This window comes from Neolamprologus multifasciatus, chromosome 11 (assembly GCF_963576455.1).
Source record: "Neolamprologus multifasciatus chromosome 11, fNeoMul1.2, whole genome shotgun sequence".
In the NCBI taxonomy this organism is placed as follows: Eukaryota; Metazoa; Chordata; class Actinopteri; order Cichliformes; family Cichlidae; genus Neolamprologus; species Neolamprologus multifasciatus.
This window is the reverse complement of record NC_140449.1, coordinates 31,049,902-31,065,719: the sequence shown is the minus strand read 5'-3', so window position 1 is coordinate 31,065,719 and position 15,818 is coordinate 31,049,902. Positions and strand designations below refer to the sequence as shown.

The window sequence follows — 15,818 nt, the reverse complement described above, 5'->3', positions numbered from 1 at the left end:
AGACAGCAGAATGGAAGCTAAAACAACTGAGGAGCTACACCGAGGCTTAATGTAAAATAAATAAGGATTAGTTTAAAAGGGTGCTCATACAAAGCTACTCTAGTTGAGACCAAAAGTAAAAATGTGCAGTTGGAAATTAGCATAGTAAGTTCCTGGTAATGATTCAGCTTAAAGCCAACATGGAATCTTTCAAGTTGTAATTTGCAAAATAAGCTTTACTTATGAGATGTAAGCAAGCGGATTAGGGATGAAATAATTCTGCTTAGAAAATGTCAGAGAGCACATAAAAAGCTGTGACACGCAAACACTGCGGGATGCCCCTAAGAGACGTATAAGCCTGCAGTAAAGTCAGAGGTCGGCGTGAATATGTGCCTCGTCGGATCACAGGAGTCTCTAAAGTCTCACAACTGTGTCGTTATCGCAATAGCTGTTTGGCTGCAAGTTATGAGTCATATATGATGCATTCGAGGAGCAGAATGTTTGTATCATTTATTTAAGATTTTTATTTGTATTGCTGGAAAAACCAAAATGAAGAAGGTGGGGAAATAACCAGTTTGCACATTAAAAACGTGGTCAACAATTAAGCAATCAGGAGCATTTTGTGTATGATGAGGATGATGAAGGGCACCGTGAAGAACAGCCAGTGGCACTGAGGAGAGAGGTCACACGTGCCATGATGAATTACAGCAACCGAGGTTGTCTTGGCTGCTTGTTCATTAATGACTCCTCTTCGGGGAGTACAGCACAAAAGGACACATCAACTCTACATCAATTCTCATCTGCTCTTTGCTGTGCGTCTGTAGCCTGCTGCGGGTTTCGGATCTAATTGTGCGCTCCCATAATCGAGTACAGCTCGCTAATCTTAAAATGACAAATGCTAATTTGCATATTTTATGGTTGCACTCTAATTTGATCAGAGCACTTAAGAGTGGAGAATGACAGATACGGATTACAAGCATTATCAAAGACTGCATTACTTTAGTATGAAAATGAGACTTGACTATTAAAATTCACACTCAAGTACTTTACAAACAGTGAATACTTCACTCCTCTTTATCTGTTTCTGGGCCATATTTGTAGCATACTGATGGCTTATCATGCGCAGCCCAAACAGAGACTCCCCACCAATGCAATATTGGACTGCAAATGTCTCTGCAAATATCCGATTGGATTTACAACGGTTAGATATAGTTGTAGAATATACCTGTCCAAGTTGCGTTAACTTTCATAAATATTTAATTCATTCATGCAAAATAATTCAGAAGAGCGTGCACATCATCCACCCACTACCCACCAACCTGACCATGATAAATACTACAGAAACTGCAGGTTGGCTCATGGTAACAAAAACGGACACCTCGCTGCACACTGTTGTCTATATTTCAAATTAAAGGTCAGTTTGGGGTCCATTTAATGCACATTGTTGCAAATAAATACTGTGTGATTTATGTGCACCTTTTAGGTGTAACCTACTGTACATTTCTAGTTGACAGTTTACCTACACTTGTAGTCTCTGTTGCTCAAAAAGAGTAACGCACTGCACATCGCTCTTTACTTTTTTTTATTTGAAAGAAACACATTACACCACATTACATTACGTCAATGATTGCATTAATCTAAAATGTCACCATTGTAATTATCAGTTAGCAAACATTTCACACACCAACGTATTTGCTCAGATCCTTATAATCTAATAGGGATAATTTCAAGATGATATTTCTTTTAGTCGTCTTTATAAGTATTATCACAAAGATGACCGCAAAGGCTGTGAAAAACAGCCCATTCACAGAAAATAACAACTAAGCATGGGCAGAAATGTTTCTTGTTGAAAGTCAACATAAGTCACAATTTTTTTGATTGATGCCCAACATACAATCTGCAACAATATCTTTTTCATGGCTACTTTTGTGGCGGCTTGGAGGTGATGTGTCACTGATGTCATGTTAGAAGAGGTGGTTTGTTGTTTCTACAGTTTTTTCTTTACCATCATCACATTCTTATCTCCACTTCTCAAAAGTCACTGTGACATTTTTATTCAAGCTCCTGCAGGAACTCATATTAAAGGATTGTTGTCAAGTCAGCAGCTCCTTAAGGTACTGAAAACTAAGTATAAATTTAAAGGTGATCGTGCTTTTGCTGTAGTTGCTCCAAAGTTGTGGAATGATACCCTTGCATGTTAGGCAGGCCTCTTCTCTTTCTGAATTTAAAAGTCTTCTTAAAACATATTTATTCGCTGAAGCCTTTGGCATTGATTAGAGGGGTTGACTCAATTTGTTTTAACATGTTTCAATTTATTTTAGTTTTTTTAGTTATTTATTTTATCTTATCTTATCTCATTTTAATTTTCTTTACTTATGCTATTAGCATGTACAGCACTTTGTGAACTCTGGTTTTATGTTAAAGTGCTTTATAAATAAAGGTGGTATGGTAAGTATGCATATAATAGATATCACATCAGTGCAGATAACTGAGAAACTTACACAGTGCAAGCAGCAACATTAGTAACTATAATGTCACTAGTAAATTTGATTACAGTAATGTGTTAATTTGGAACTTGTTACACCAAAAACCGCTCATTATGGACATGATTGTTTTAGCAATACGACACTTTACATTTTTGTTTTTTTTCCATAGAAAATTCTTTAATATACAGCACATATCTTTTGAGTTTTCATAATTACGACCCTCTATTTATTTAAGGAAAGCTAACCAAATCCATATGCTCCATTTACTTTTAATGTATATGCTGAACATTTATTCTCCTGAAGGAAAAAAGGTCAAAGGAATACCTAAAAGTCAGTATTGTGTTGAAATTCATACACATTGTGTTTTTAAACATTTGGCCAAAACTTTGTATTTTTGTTTTAACTTTCCTTCATTTATATTCATAGTCCATAAGTAGACTGTTAAAAATGTAATGACAGTTTCAGACACAGCAGGCGTGGAGAATAGAAATATGATGCACGTACAGTAAACTGCTACTCAGGCAACATTTCTTTGTTTATTCACTTAGTCTTCAAAGTGTCCATCTTTGAAGATGGACACTTCTATGTAAGTACATAGAAGTACATAGAAAATGCCACATTTGGACATTATGAGTAGCAGGAAGTTCTGGATGTAAGGACAGTCCGAGTACATTTATAATCTGGCTTTAAAGGCATAGGAGGGCAGGTCTCCAGTCTTCTGGGTTTGTTATGAAGCGTGTCCCCATGACTTCAGATGTCAGGTGAGTTCATATAGTGAAAGGCGGTTAGGGAAGGTATTTTGGTCCTAAAGCCCAGAGAGATTTAAATACGAACAGGAGTAGACTATTTTAAACTCTGTAACACACTGAGAGGCCTGAAACTTGAACTGACCTGATGTCTTCAGGTGACTTTTCTGACGGCACAGATAAAATCATTATTAAAATCCAGTCTTCAAGAAATAAAATGTCTTAATACACACAGATAATTTTGGATGTTATCCATATCAGTTGAAGATTTGAGTGTTTTAAAAGACTGAATGATTGAACTTCAGTGAGACAGTACCAGGAGGTCTCTGCCAGTCCATCCAGGGTACTGTAGTGAGAATAAAGATCAATGAAGTACCATCTAATAGGACTATCACAATATCATATTTTATCAAAAATGAGCACTTTGCTGTCAGATTGCACTTTTTCTTGTGGTTCCTGAAGTTTATGAAAGTAGATTTGGTGGCATAGCCTTCAGCTATTGGTCCCTCAAGTTTGGGTTAAGTACAGATACCCTCTTTTAAAACCAATGGGGCTGCATCAAATGACCCTGAACTCCACTATAACTTCAGGCTGCTGGGGAACTTCCTATGATGCACTGAGAACTTCTTCTCCATTCAGCTGTAGTAGTTTCTTTCTCTCCACTGTTGCCAAATGCTGCTCATAGGGGAATGTCTGATTGTTTACTGTAGGGTCTTTACCTTACAATGTAAAGCACCGTTATTTAGCAAAGACTTTTAATGTGAATTGATGTAAACTGATGTCTGTGTAGCATGAGGGAATTAGCAATGCAAGAAGTGAAACTGAACCTGGCAATATCTGCTCAAAACACAAAGTCAATTACTGGTAGTGTCAGTGTCTATAAGCAGTTATTGATGACGGAAATTGTGTTTTATTGCTAATCAGTTAAAAAAACAAACAAATGTAAATTAAACAGAAAAATAACCAATCCCCATTGACAGCATTTAGACTCTAAGACTCTATATGTTATTCATTGCTCCAGCTTTGTAAGACAGGTGGTCACTGTCTGCAGATAAAATATTGCCCAGTGCAGCTTTTAGTTTGAGTTGATGCAGGGAAAGTTTCTCTAAACGTACTCTCAATTATTCACCAAGTGACTAACTTGACTAACTTCCACACACACAGGACACGGGATAAAAACTGAAGGGAGACAGCCTCTCTCACAATCTGTCATATGTTCGCTCCGAGCTACATATAACTGGAGGTGTGACCACTAAAGAATTCTGTTCCCAAGTGCAACTGCTAAAACTCGTAAAAAGCTGCCTCGTTCCGCATTGTGCTAAAGAGAAATGCCAACTTTGTCTCTCTGGATTACAAGTGTGGCATTACTGTGCATGTGTGTGTAATGCTTTAAGTGTCTGCCAGAGATCTAGTGCTTGAAGTGACACCCATGAGTGCATGCCCACGCTATACACCCACCACACAATGGGTAGTGAGAGGAAAACGCTAATGGACAAACAGATGAATAGAGATTTAAATCAATACACGGATGAAGAGCTGGATGGTGTTCAAGGGTGTAGTTTTAGTTATGCAACCCTTTAAAAGCAGATAACCTAGTTCATTGAGTTTTTTTTGTGTATCTGTACATACATGCATAAGCTAACTTTGAGAAAATAATGATATTAAAGAAGCTTTAGAAGACACATGCGAGATAAACTTTAAGATAAACATTTGCCTTATCAAAGCCACCAAAAGTTGTGTATGCTGCAAAAAAACTAGCGAGAATCATTACGCCTCAGTCAATCGAGAGTTAAAGTAGGACTTTAGGACGGTAACCTACTTGTAAGATGTGACTGCACTGAAATTTTTCCCATTTGGCGATCTATCGGTTTGAGTGTGCAACTCTCCCAACCTCTGAGCAACCACATTTGATCACAAGGCAAATGCACAGGTCGCCTGGTGGTGGGAAACCTTTCTCCAAATAATCACAGTCTGATTGCCATCTAATTTAAAATGCAGACATATTGCCATGATGGCACTGCAATCAAACAGAATCAGCCTGCTCTGATCAGCGCCTAGTTACAATGGAGACTCAGCTGTTTGCTAACAGGTTGTATTCTAGTTATTTTCCATATAAAAGCAAGGCTGCCGAGCAGCTATGTCATTTTGCAGTTATATCGTCATCTAACAGCAACTGTATCAGTTTCAGATTTATGAGGTTCAGTCTTGTCTCCGAATGCAAGCAGTTAATGAGAATTTCTGTTTAATATGAATTTTTAAACTCTAGTGCGACAGCAGTATAATTGGTTTCATTTAAATAACAACACAAAATAAAAGTTCTTATTTAAAGTGGCTATACAGCTGCTGAATAAATCCACTGGTGCTTAATGATGTTTGCTGAATATACAGTATCCCTTCAACTCGTCTGAACGACCAGTAACGCTTCTGGTGCACTTTGGGGAAAGTAGCAGATGAGATGTTGTGCTGCCCTTTGTGGTTGCCACATGTGTGATTTTATTGCTCACAATGCAACTAAGCTGAGACCTGGGACAGTGATTTGGGTGTATTATGCGAGTATCAGCAGGTAGCCTCGAGCACAAATAAGAAATAAGCCACAGAGGTCCAGTGAAGTCCCTTTTCCCCCATTTTTACATTTGCAGGCATCAGCATTATTTGTTGACAGCTGGAGTGACGTCACTTGAGGCGATTTATCACACAATTCCTTCACAACATTTTTTTTTTTACAGTGCAGTAATGCTTCCAAAAACTGTCAACTTTGATGTGTGAAAGTCTCTTTTTAAGGATCAAACATCGATCCATTCTCTTCCACTTATCCAACTGAAAATCAAACAATTTTTGTTTCATAGTATATTTGAAAACCTTATTAATTTTAATAGGCTAATAATTGGCTATGGAGAGCAAAACTATTTAGTGCATCAGGCTGTGAGCATGTCGTTTTATGGCATTTACTTTTTAAACCCAAAAGGTGGCGCTATTTAATCCTGTACTTTAGACTTAGCTTATCTCTTTTAATTTAGCAAGCTTAATTGCAAAACATAAATAATTATCCTTTGGTGCCCTGAATGTGACGTCTATGTCACCGTACATTAAAGTTACCTAATATAGAAAGATTTTGCTTTTCTCAGATTTGCTATGTGGCAGATCTTCTCTGTACACACTGTACATGTCTAAGTGGGTGGGTGGGTTGGTAGTGACCACCACCACCAAAACAGTGACAAATATTCTGTGTACACAATGTATGTCTGCTCTAGGCACGAGGAGGTAGAGAGCCTGTTCAGCCTCCATATTCATATGTGCTCGGCCTTGCCCTGCCTCAGGCCATCTGCTCCCCTCCCTCTAATCCAGGGGCTTGTCACTGGTGATTAGCCGGCCACTCTATCACTCTCTCTGCCCCTTTACCATTATACATTTCTGGCTTAATGTGTTGATACTAATGTTAAAGCACGGTTAGGTGTGCTCTCTCCGGCTAAATTCCTTTCTATGGATATTTGATGCCTACAAATCCTCTACACTTCCTGTCAGCCTCTCCCTCTTGCTCCTTCATTACAAATGCCAGGCCTATAATGCTGATGTTAGGGTTTAAATGTGCTTAAGTGATCTCTTACTCTATTTTCTCCTTGTGCATTTTAACCACCTTTTCCAATTTCTCTCTACATGTACACTTTTGTCAGCACTGCGTATTCCCTGGCATTAAAGGGCTGTAAATGCAGATCAATTTCAGGAGCAGTTTCAAGAGAGAAAAAGGCAAACGAGATCAATACAATCAATCAAATGTATTGACAGGTTTACTTCCATCTTGACGTTTAATATCTAGCTGAATTTGTTCTTGAACTGTGCATGTGAGACTAATGAGACCTGCCTAAAGAGACCTGTAAAGAGCAGTAATCAATAGGAATGCAAAGTGAAAAGGACAGGTTTATTAAACATGCAGTCCCTTATCATTGTCCCCTTGAGTTTACATTGTCAAATTAGTATTTTATTTCATTCCGATGCTTTAAAGCCAAGCTTGTAACACGTCTCCATGGGTGGTAATGTCAGCCGGTCAACCAGGGCTCTCCGCTGGGGAAAAAATTAACTGTTTGATTGAGTGGAATAAAAAGTGGTATCCCTCTCAAGATAATTTGTAATAACTTGGGTGAACCTTTTATCTAGCACTGGTGTAAAGTTGGATTTTGTAGCAATGATATTTTGTACATGCATTCAACATGACTTTCACAACTCCTCAGGCTGTACCATGAAGCAAGAGAGCCAGCCAAATATGGGAACTTCCTATCTATAATAGTTCCTAGACAGCCTACACAAAAAAAAAAGATAGGTGATAAATTAAGACACCAATATTTATAATTACGCCACCATTGATACATTTGATCAATTTTCCTGAAATACACCAATACCAGATCAGATCTCTGTGCTCAGATGGTGAAGGGTCTCTTTAGGTGTTTTCTAAGCAACATTGGCTTTTCCTGATGAGCATCAGTGAGAGATGCAGCAGGGACCTTTTTACACTTTCAAAAAGACATTAATTAATTTTAACAAATTTAATGAAATATATCATCATCTACTCAATGCGTAGTGTCATTGTACTATTGTCTATGTATGACTGTGCAATGACAACAAAGAATTATCTTATGTTATCTTAATAGATGTGATTCAGTCATTTTTATTTACTGAACGCAAACGTGATTTTACTTTCAGTTGAAATGTTGGAAACACTGAAATGTTTCCAATAAGCTGGTGACAAAATTTGTGTGTCAAATTTCAACTTTTAGTACCTTATTATGAAATACAGCCTTCTGGTCAATATGTGTTGTAAATTTATGGAGAAAAAAATCCAGAAGTTATTTTTTTTTAAGGTTTTGGTTTCTATTTATTTCATGGCTCTTCCTCCTCATGCCTGCCAAATTTCAAAGTGTTTGTCTTCTGCTGTTTCTCCCATTGCTTGTAAATTCTCTTTTTTTCCAGTAATTACTCGTGTTTTTTGTTGTTTTACTTACCGTCTTTGTCTGGTTCTCCATAATTTCTTAATTGCTTCCACTAGTTTCTCTTATTTATCAGCACAGAGTCTAAATATAATCTTGTCTCTCTCTTTATCACATTTTTGCGCTCTTTTGTTTGTCCCTTGCACTCCTTACTAGAATTTCTTGTGCTTTTCTTTTAAGATTTTGTTAGATTATTTTTTTTTATCCCATCAGTATTGTGCAATTCTTTTTCTTTAACACCCTTTCAGTTAATTAAAGTTACTCTGGTTGTTTACAGGCTGGAGAGTCTCATTTATCTACAAACATCTAAAAAAACCCATCATCTCCCTCTGCTGTGAACACAGTTAGTGCTTTAATGTGAGCATGCTTTTGAAAAGCTATGGTACATTATACCTGCTCATCATCTGCACTAGTTTTGTTACTGTGAACGCATTTTATATCCAAGCACTGCTGTGTCTAATTACATCCTCACAGAGCTGCTAACATGGACTGCTCTTGTGTTAATTAATATGGTTTAATCATGGTTGAATCACCCCTCAGCCACAACATCAAACCAGCTGGAAGGTGTAGTGAACAGCGCTGATCATCTCGTTACAATAGAACGTTCTGTCAAGACCCCTTGTCCTAATATTCATGTGGATCTTACTTGAGATCCACCTAAACACAAAGACCAAACAAAACCCCAACAGAACTCCTAGAGTATTTAAAAGTAGAATGGGAGGGAGAGCCTTCAGTTTTCAGGCCCCTCTTCTGTGGAACCAGCTTCCAGTTTGGATTCGGGAGACAGACACTATCTCTACTTTTAAGATTAGGCTTAAAACTTTCCTTTTTGCTAAAGCATATAGTTAGGGCTGGACCAGGTGACCCTGAATCCTCCCTTAGTTATGCTGCAATAGATGTAGGCTGCCGGGGGATTCCCATGATGCATTGAGTTTTTCCTTTCCAGTCACCTTTCTCACTCACTATGTATTAACAGACCTCTCTGTATTGAATCATACCTGTTATTAATCTCTGTCTCTCTTCCACAGCATGTCTTTTATCCTGTCTTTCTTCTCTCACTCCAACCGGTCGCAGCAGATGGCTGCCCCTCCCTGAGCCCGGTTCTGCTGGAGGTTTCCTGTTAAAAGGGAGTTTTTCCTTCCCACTGTCGCCAAAGTGCTTGCTCATAGGGGGTCATATGATTGTTGGGCTTTTCTCTGTATCTATGAAGCGCCTTGAGGCGACATTTGTTGTGATTTGGCGCTATATAAATAAAATTGAATTGAATTGAATTAGAAGCCTCCAACTAAAGACGAATGGCTCAAGAAACATGACAAAGTGCCCAAAGGTTTTGAACAAGCCATCAAATAACCCTGACCCTAATTCAGTTAAGCATCCATGGGCTCCTATGTCTTGACCTCAGTATGTTGCATGTTGGTTGGTGAATCTCTGTCTTAATGTCACGAGCTGAGAATTTTTGCTTCAATGTCAGTGTAGTAAGCCCAGATCTGATGAGCAAGTGGCAAATCCAAATGAGGGACCGCACATGCATATGGCAGCAACCTGTCAGTCAGGATTTACAAAGTAAACTTCAAATTTTGTAATACTTTAAGCAACAACATGGAAAACTCTTTCCCCAAACTAAAAACCTAAAAAAACCCTCCAAATTCAAACATCTGCCCTGTGCTGGCGACCACAGAACATTTCTACATGTCCAAAATATGTACTGTACATGACGAACTGTGGCAGATTGATTACTCCTTCAGCTTATCACACTAAATGAAAACAGACTAAAACAGACGAGAACGCAGGATTTCCAGATTTCAACAGACAAACAACATCAAAAGCGGGATTGAAGAACACCCTCACAAACAATTACCTGAAGCCATTTTTTCTGTCGCTGTTGCTTAATGCACTCTGAGGAATTACTGCACCATTTTTGCCCGATAAACCCAGAACACATGGTCCAGAAACAAATGGCAAAGCATTCATAAATGTGGTCAAAACTGCATAAGTACAGCCTGGCGTTCAAATGCAGTGCGGCTTTGAAACCAACAACAGAAGCTCAATACACTAATGTAATGTTCCCATTATATTCCGATTCAGTAGCTTTGATATATGACTCTAAACTGCACTGCATATTAAAGCGGTCTGTGTACAGTTCATTACGTGATCTACAGATGAATTATAATCTTTCTGCTGTGCAACAGTGAGTGCTTCTCAGACCATCTATGACAGTTAGATATCAGCTTTTTCCACTGGGGAGCAAAACACCCAAACCGCCATGGAAAAGAAAGCTTTTATCTTCAAAAAAATGCGGGGACATGACTACCTCATGGCTGAGCAATAAATAAATAAATAAAAAACAATAAAAATGGATGGCCAGTGGGGGAGATGAAGGATTAATGACAGAGCTGCTGGATAGACAGGAGGATATTTACTTCCAAGCCACCTACATCTCTTCAGCTTTATTAGAATAGCATCGGGGGAGGCAGCACAGGCTCCTTTCAGGTAAATGTCACTGCTTTCTTCGATGATACCGCAATTCCTCTCAGCCCACTGAAGCTGCCTCCTTGCCTCTTGGGAAGTCAAGGGCCTGTTTTGAATGCCACTCTCTGACCACGAGAGTGCTTGGTTTCCTCAATATGGGTCCGGTTATTTGTTTGTGTTTCAACTTGTGGCTGAGTGGAGATTTAAGTCCTTGTTTGGGAAGAGACACCAAAGGGACACGACCCCATTGTACGAGAAAAACACAAACCTACTATTTTAGGGGAAACTCGGGAGAAAAACAAGTGGGATGGAAAAAGAAGGGAATATGTTTCTGCTTTGCTGCTCTGTTTAAGTTTACCTGAATTTCAATCAGAATCATTATAATCAAAGAAACAAACTAGTTATGGTTAAATTACAGATATGATTTCGATGTTGGCTTGACGTACTTCTTAACTCATCTGGGCTGCACACTCTTATTGGACTTTTGAGATAGAAAAGGTTTGTGTTGAAGATTGATTACAAGCAAATCATTCCCAATCGAGAGAAGAATGTCAAGCAAAAAAACCGTGCTGGGTATATGATTGGGTGGGGACAAGAGCAGAACGACCCCTGTACTGACCGCAGCAAGCATCAGCAAGATCAGACGTTAACAGTGATTAAGACAGACACAGCATGAGAGGGAGGAGCAGGGGTGGAGATGGGTTGTGAATCAGTGTGCAGCTTAAATGCCCTGAGTGAGATTTGCCAGTAGGATGCGTGCAAGTGCATCAGCTAAGCCTGCACTGTCAGCCTGTTCTGACAGTGGTCAGAGGTCAGAGGTCAGCTCATCTGCCAAGACTATGTTCAATTTATAGAGAACATTTTGTTACTTCTTTATAATATGGGGGCGTTTTGATTGGATTATGTGAACGAATGAAATTGCCAACATGATTTTAGCTTAAAATGTTTCCTCTGAACAGTCTGACATGGGACTTTGAGTGAATCACCTGCCAAAAAGACGTGTAAACAATCAGAGACCACAGAGCCAGGATGTTAGCATGTTTGTTGACATGCTCGGAATAAAATGTGACATTGTCAGCTTTTTCCTGACGTTTGGATCAAGCGGTTTATCTGAGGATATTTAAAAAGGGAACTATGATTCTGGTTTATGATACTACCATGGCACAACCAAAATTATTACAACTTTTTGCAAAGAACTTGTAATATTCTTGTTTTTCAAATGGATGCCTTGAGGACTGAGACCAGTTTTCTGCCACCATTTGCAATTGGTGGCTGCCGTCAGGCACCAGCTTTGAAGACAGCAACTGATTGCAAGATAAGATGGAGTCAGTCTTAGTCTGCTATAAGTTTGTGATTGAAGGGGGTCAACTTGACAATTACATGCAATATTTTGTGACAATACAGCAATTAATAGTGATAAAGAAAATTGTAATTGCCATCTGCTTCAAATCTGTTGCTGTAAAATACACAGAAATCCACATTAACTGAATCATACGAAGTCCAGGCTCTATAAACAGAGATGTTGTCTCTGCAGTTTTACCACAAACTGTTTGGCAATCTTGCTTTTATATAGAAATATAACTAGAATGCACTTGAGTTGGTTGCATTCTCAACTGCAATGAGATGCACTGCACTGATCACTGCGGACTGACTCTGATTGAGTGCAGCGTGTTAAATCTGTCTGCATGAATAAATTAAAACTATTTGCAAACATTTGTCAATCTGTCTGAAAGTTATGTGGAGACATGTTGCATCCCATCATGTATCCAGAGGTTGAGGGTGTTGCATACTCAAACTCTAGTGTGACTGAGCTATTAGCGCCTCACATGACTATACAGGGAAACCACATCTTTTTAGAGACCGAACTAATATCCACACGCCTTCGACCTCTAGCCTCTGATCCTGTCGCTCCCCGCCACATTCCTTCCAAAAGTCAGTACATCACTGGTTGTTCCTGCATATGAACTGGGACTGGAATGAGTGTTTATTGATGGATACTGTAATATGTTATATGTACTTTGCAACAGTGAGGACATAATAGTTAATAGTTTCACTGCAAAAACTGAGAATGCACACAAGAAAATTTTCATTTTTTTTATCTCACTTTCTAATCTTTTCATAGCAGCACGTACCACTTTGATATACCAGGTCAAGGCAGATAATCGGAAAGATAACAGCCCTACGCAACATAAATCTATCACTGATCTGCTTACTCAGGACCATGCAAAAAGTACTCTGGTGGTTGAATGACAAAGCACTGCATCTAAAATATGCTGCGAGCCATTTCAATAGGGTGGAATAAAGCAGTGGGAATCCTCTTATCTTACTCTAAATAAAGTTTTTTGGATGAAGTGTAATCTCTAATCCTGCCATGCCTCCTATATCAGTAATAGCCAAGCCAGTTCTTAGTGTAAGCTCTGCCATTTAGATTAAACAAACTCTGGCATCTCTTTGGCATCTTTCTCCCCTGGATGGATTGGCAATTTCTAAAAGCACAGCAGTCTGGAGCGGAGAGTAGTAGGGTAATATCTCTAAAGCCACAAAAAAGATCAATGTGGGTCAAACGTGACATATTTTGCTGCAAATGCTTTGAAAAAAAAAAAAAAATCAGGTACAATGTCATGGAGTGCTGTTGCTGAGCTCTGTGTCATTTCAATGGCAGTAAAGTGCCGATCATTTGAGCCCGAGCTGTGTTCCGTCTTTTTCCACTGAGACTAAACGTAACTTTGAAAAATAGCTTCCATCCTCTTTCAGGCATAAAGATGCTGAGGCCACATGGCTGTTGTTGTTGCCACAAGCTGCTGAGTGCTCATTTTCTGATGGTTGCAGGGCGAGATGCACAACAGACACAATTACCCTCCATTTTCACTCTCACCCAACTGAAAAGGAAAACAAAAACATGGGCATACTGAATTAAAATAAGCCCCACTGGCACACTCTGTAATGAAAAATGAAATTCCCAAGGAAATTATCTTAATTTATATGCGTGGCCTAAATTTGTTGCCTGTTGCTAAGGAATTTTAACACTGGCTGGCCAATTATGGACCAGATCCTTGTCTGCCATCAGGTGCTATGCTAATTAGGGTCATTGAGGGTCACGTTGTAATGCACTCGCTAAAATGAGGTGGGAGTCTCCAAGGGATATTCTCATTTGGGATGATGCCAGTCACTTTCCTGCTGTTATCAGAGCTACAGCTATTTACTCAGATGTTTGTTTGTTTCCGGTGTAATGAAAAGAAAACTGGTAGATATCATACAGGTACGCAGGTATTAGCACATAGCTATTTGAGGCAAAGGATTTCCTCATGGCAGTACAGACACAACAGGCTCTAATTTAGATGTTGGAAAGGTTGTGAGGTGGATGCTGAGGTGAGTTGAGGGCATGAATCAATCAAGTATGCCAGTAAAACAGAATAAGAAGTTTAAAATGGGAAAATGTAACCAAATCCATTGCACATGAATATAAATATAACCTTCCTAAGATGTCAGATGTGTTGCTTTAACAGACGATAAGGCTAGAGGGGAACTGTCTGCTTTTTTAGTGCAAACAGCCTGAAAAAGATCACTGTTCTTTTGTTTCCATTTATCTCAAGGGGTTCCCCTTAAACTAATCTTCTCTTATCTTTGGTTACCACTATCAGTTTGGCTGAAGAACTATTTTGTTCTCCATGTAACGCCCTTGACATGCTGGAGTGAACTTGTGAACCTGTCACACCCGCTCTCCCTCAATTTCCTGGATGGCCTCTTCAGTGGGTCTACCATAATAGCAGGTGATTGTGGGAGGGCCAGTAACAACCCTGAGCGAGGATGACATCCTTCACTGCTGGCGGCTCTGTAAAAGGAGGAATGTCTTCAGCTAACAATGGCCTGTCAGCAATAGTTGCCCTGCACCTGTGTCCTGAACGGTGACATGGGTGAGATGTGTTGACACACTGCAGCACGTCACAGAGCAGAAAACCAGAATAATCCCTATTGGATGATACCTTGTTGGACTAAACCTGCATTGGTTCTGGAAACTGACAGGTCATTAGAGAAGCAGGTCCAGCAAATGTACAGGCAGATAGATGCTAGCATTCTCAAGAAAGGTACCTTGTATCAAGTAACTAAAGTAAAAACGAAATTAATATCCAAGTAGTAAAAGGCACTTTGTGTAAGAGAAATAAAAAAAAGAACAACTTGACTTTAGAAAAGAAAAGATAATTGATAATCTGTCAGGGAATGAGCAACCAAACTTGGCACACAGGTACATCTTAGGCCCCTGAAGGTTCTTACGTGACATTACAACATCATGTTGCCTAGGAAACAGCTCGCAGGTAGCTAGTGCCCAAGAGATTTATGCACATATATGTATAACACCTTATAAAAGGCATCATAGCATTTCTTTTTAACCACATTTAACATTTAATTTAGATCCACAAAATACTGAATTGTATATGATGCAATCACACCTAACAATGGGCTAAAACGGCCCAGTGTTAGCAATTTGTAGCACCCACAATACCTCATAAAAGTACTGTGTCATTTTAATTTCACAATAACATATTATTTATATTTGCAAAAGCTGAATTATACATGCCTAGCAACCACTTAGAAATGGGCTATATTATCAGTTTTTAGTAATGAACATCTACAACACCCACTCTGTGTTTAACTTTGTTAAATGTCATTAAATCTGCCAGTTTCTCCCCTGCACAAACAAGACATCAAGATGGGCATGTAGTTGTTTTATTATGTACGAAGAGTTCAAAGGTGTTACCAGGTCACTGGTCAGTGCAGACCAAACCCCCCCTACTTTGAAGGGAAATTGTAAATGAGTAAAGGGGAAAGCAAACAGATGACAGCTGTGTTAACTGGCGTGGTTGATATAAAAATACTGGATCTGGCCAGTGGTGTCCCCCCAGCCTCCAAGTAGACACCCCTATGGTATCAATATCAAAATCCTTGTCTTTCAAGCATTTGTTTTATGAGGTTGGTTAGTTAACAGCTCAGGAAACAAATTTAACTGTTGATGCTCTGTGGGGAGCATGTAGAGTAACAGGTGCCAAATCAGTAGCCTGAAGAAGACCTACTGCTGTGCTTTTATGTGTATAAACTTTGTCCAAGCATAAGGTCTCAAAAGAAGCGATCTGTTGCTTAAAATGCAAATTTGAACAAGATTT

At 39.1% G+C, this 15,818-nt stretch overlaps 1 protein-coding gene and 1 long non-coding RNA gene across 3 annotated transcripts in view; one reads left to right on the top strand and one right to left on the bottom strand.

Moving 5' to 3' along the window:
• Positions 1-12,755, top strand: part of LOC146508835 (uncharacterized) — a 97,220-nt gene extending 84,465 nt beyond the window's left edge. Inside the window, exon 2 of the long non-coding RNA XR_014877001.1 lies at positions 9,303-12,755. This is a non-coding gene — a long non-coding RNA (uncharacterized LOC146508835). The remainder of the gene's footprint in view (positions 1-9,302) is intronic.
• The window catches only part of thsd7ab (thrombospondin, type I, domain containing 7Ab), a 218,367-nt gene that overhangs the window by 196,854 nt on the left and 5,695 nt on the right, over positions 1-15,818 (bottom strand). The gene's annotated exons all lie outside the window — the stretch shown is intronic.